The following is a 4,280-nucleotide window of genomic DNA, read 5'->3' on the forward strand; positions in this document are numbered from 1 at the left end:
TTTATGGAGCTACAGAACTCGAAATGGCGCGCTCCCAATTGCTTTAGAAAGTAGACATCCAGGGCTTTCCAGAAATGTATAATAGTCCATACTTTGGCCAAGAATAGACGATACAAACTGGCGTTCAACGCCAGCTTTCTGCCCAAATCTAGCGTCCAGCGCCAGAAAAGGAGCCAAAACCAGAGTTGAACGCCCAAACTGGCACAAAAGCTGGCGTTCAACTCCAAGGAGGACCTCTACACGTGCAACACTCAAAGCTCAGCCCAAGCACACACCAAGTGGGCCCCGGAAGTGGATTTATGCATCAATTACTTACTTCTGTAAACCCTAGTAGCTAGTTTATTATAAATAGGACATTTCACTATTGTATTTGATATCCAGAGTTTTATCTTCGGATCATAGTAGTCTTGGTTACTCCGGTTCCCCCTCTGGGGCCGAGACCAATGAAATCCATTATCACTTATGTATTTTCAACGGTAGAGTTTCTGCACTCCATAGATTAAGGTGTGGAGCTCTGCTGTTCCTCAAAGATTAATGCAAAGTACTACTGTTTTCTATTCAATTCATCTTATTTAGCTTCTAAGATATTCATTCGCTCTTCAACCTGAATGTGATGAACGTGACAATCATCATCATTCCCTATGAACGCGTGCTTGACAACCACTTCCGTTCTACCTTCGACTGAATGAGTGTCTCTTAGATATCTTAATCAGAATCTTCGTGGTGTAAGCTAGAATGATGGCGGCATTCGAGAGATTCTGGAAGGTCTAAACCTTGTCTGTGGTATTCCAAGTAGGATTCAATGAATGAATGACTGTGACGAGCTCCAAACTCGCGATTGCCGGGCGTTAGTGACAGACGCAAAAGGAGGGTGAATCCTATTCCAGCATGATCGAGAACCGACATATGATTAGCCGTGCTGTGACAGAGCATGTGAGCATATTTTTCACTGAGAGGAGGGGATGTAGCCACTGACAACGGTGATGCCCTTGCATAAAGCCAGCCATGGAAAGGAGTAAGATTGATTGGATGAAGATAGCAGGAAAGCAGAGGTTTAGAGGAATGAGAAGCATCTCTATTCGCTTATCTGAAATTCTCACCAGTGATTTACATAAGTATTTCTATCCCTATTTATTATTTATTATTCGAAAACACCATTATCAATTTATATCTGCCTAACTGAGATTTGCAAGGTGACCATAGCTTGCTTCATACCAACAATCTCCGTGGGATTCGACCCTTACTCACGTAAGGTATTACTTGGACGACCCAGTGCACTTGCTGGTTAGTTGTATCGAAGTTGTGAACCATGGTATTGGCACCATGTTCTTGGCGCCACTGCCAGGGAAAGAAAGAGCCGTGAATTTTATATAATTAAAGTGTAATCACGATTACGCGTACCAAGTTGCTCACGTTGCCAGGGATTGTTCGAGCCTGGACATCACAATTTCGTGCACCAAGTTTTTGGCGCCGTTGCCGGGGATTGTTCGAGTTTGGACAACTAACGGTTCATCTTGTTGCTCAGATTAGGTAATTTTCTTTTTATTTTATTTTCAAAAATTTTTCAAAAATATTTCTAAAATTTTCTCATCTGTTTTCGAAAAAAATAACAATGTTTTCAAAAAAATTTTTATTCAAAATTTTTAAGAATGAATTCCAGTGTTTCATGAAGCATGTTGAAGCCTGGCTGGCTGTAAAGCCATGTCTAATTCCTTTGGGAATGAGTATATCAGGCATATCATGTCTGAATTACATGCTGACGCTTGGCTGGCCATTGGCCATGTCTAGTGTTTTGGACCGGAGCTTTCATTGAAGGCTTGGCTGGCTAGTGAGCCATGTCTAATTCCTGGACTGAAGCTTTAGACTAAGAATGCAAGATTCCTGGAATTCATGTTAAAAATTTTGGAATCCTTATTTTTTCTTTTTCAATTAATTTTTCGAAAAAAATCCAAAAAAAAATTAGAAAATCATAAAAATCAAAAACAATTTTTGTGTTTCTTGTTTGAGTCATGAGTCATGTCATAAGTTTGGTGTCAATTGCATGTGCATCTTGCATTTTTCGAAAATTTCATGCATTCATAGTGTTCTTCATGATCTTCAAGTTGTTCTTGGTAAGTCTTCTTGTTTGATCTTGATGATTTTTTGTTTTGTGTCTTTTCATGTTTATCATATGCATTTTTGAATTCTTAGTGTCTAAGCATTAAAGAATTCTAAGTTTGGTGTCTTGCATGTTTTATTTGCATTAAAAATTTTTCAAAATTGTGTCTATGATGTTCATCTTGACATTCATAGTGTTCTTGGTGTTCATCTTGACATTCATAGCATTCTTGCATGCATCACATGTTTTGATCTAAAAATTTCATGCATTGCATTATTTTACTTATTTTTTCTCTCTCATCATAAAAATTCAAAAATAAAAAAAAAATATATCTTTCCCTTTTTCTCTCATCAAATTCGAAAATTTGAGTTAACTTTTTCAAAAATTTTTAAAATCAAATTGTTTCTCATGAGTCAAATCAAATTTTCAATTTGAAAATCTTATCTTTTTCAAAATCTTTTTCAAAAATCAAATCTTTTTCAAAATTCTTAGTTATTTTCGAAAATTCCAAAAATATTTTTCAAAAATCTTTTTCTTATTTTTATACCAAATTTTCGAAAATAACAATAACAATTAATGTTTTGATTCAAAAATTTCAAGTTTGTTACTTGCTTGTTAAGAAAGATTCAAACTTTGAGTTCTAGAATCATATCTTGTGATTTCTTATGAATCAAGTCATTAATTGTGATTTTAAAAAATCAAATCTTTTTCAAAAACTAATTCCTATCATATCTTTTCAAAAATATCTTATTATCTTATCTTTTTCAAAAATATGATTTCAAAATATCTTTTCTAACCTCCTAACTTCTTATCTTTTCAAAATTTGTTTCAACTAACTAACTAACTTTTTGTTTGTTTCTTAGCTTTTTCAAAACTACCTAATTAACTCTCTCTCTCTCATTTTCGAAAATATCTTCCCCCTTTTTCAAAATTTCTTTTTAATTTATTAATTATTTTAATTTTTAAATCTTAATTTTCGAAAATTACTAACATTTTTCAAAAACTATTTTCAAAAATCACTAACTCTTTTTCAAAAATTATTTTCGAAAATTCCTTCTCTCTCATCTTATTCTATTTATTTATTCATCTACTAACATCTCATCTCACATCTCTGCCATCCTCACAGTTGTGTTTCTTTCTTTACATCACATTCTTTCTTCCCCTTTTCTTCCACTTACAAAGGGATCCCTATACTGTGGTATAAAGGATCTCTATTATTATTATTATTTTTCTGTGCCCTCTTCTTTGTCATATGAGCAGGAGCAAGGATAAGAACATTCTTGTGGAAGCAGATCCAGAACCTGAAAGGACTCAGAAAAGGAAACTAAGAGAAGCTAAAATACAACAATCCAGAGATAACCTTTCAGAAATTTTCGAACAGGAAGAGGACATGGCAGCCGAAAATAATAATAATGTAAGGAAGATGCTTGGTTACTTTACTGCACCTAATTCCAATTTACATGGAAGAAGCATCTCCATTCCTGCCATTGGAGCAAACAACTTTGAGCTGAAACCTCAATTAGTTTCTCTGATGCAGCAGAACTGCAAGTTTCATGGACTTCCATCTGAAGATCCTTTTCAGTTCTTAACTGAATTCTTGCAGATATGTGATACTGTTAAGACTAATGGAGTAGATCCTGAAGTCTACAGGCTCATGCTTTTCCCTTTTGCTGTAAGAGACAGAGCTAGATTATGGTTGGATTCTTAACCCAAAGACAGCCTGAACTCTTGGGATAAGCTGGTCACGACTTTCTTAGCCAAGTACTTTCCTTCTCAAAAGCTGAGCAAGCTTAGAGCTGATGTTCAAACCTTCAGACAGAAAGAGGGTGAATCCCTCTATGAAGCTTGGGAAAGATACAAACAGTTGACCAAAAAGTGTCCCTCTGACATGCTTTCAGAATGGACCATCCTGGATATATTCTATGATGGTTTATTTGAGCTATCAAAGATGTCACTGGACACTTCTGCAGGTGGATCCATTCACCTAAAGAAAACGCCTGCAGAAGCTCAAGAACTCATTGACATGGTTGCTAATAACCAGTTCATGTACACTTCTGAAAGGAATCCTGTGAGTAATGGGACGCCTATGAAGAAGGGAATTCTTGAAGTTGATACTCTGAATGCCATATTGGCTCAGAATAAAATATTGACTCAGCAGGTCAATATGATTTCTCAGAGTCTG

At 35.6% G+C, this 4,280-nt stretch overlaps 1 non-coding gene across 1 annotated transcript; it reads right to left on the reverse strand.

Moving 5' to 3' along the window:
* Window positions 1-3,884: 3,884 nt before the first annotated feature.
* On the reverse strand, window positions 3,885-3,992 carry LOC148549704 (small nucleolar RNA R71). Its single transcript, XR_015898206.1, has one exon. It is a non-coding gene; the product is annotated as a small nucleolar RNA R71 (small nucleolar RNA).
* Window positions 3,993-4,280: the final 288 nt, after the last annotated feature.

Source organism: Arachis ipaensis, chromosome B8 (assembly GCF_059453495.1).
Source record: "Arachis ipaensis isolate K30076 ecotype BB chromosome B8, ASM5945349v1, whole genome shotgun sequence".
In the NCBI taxonomy this organism is placed as follows: domain Eukaryota; kingdom Viridiplantae; phylum Streptophyta; class Magnoliopsida; order Fabales; family Fabaceae; genus Arachis; species Arachis ipaensis.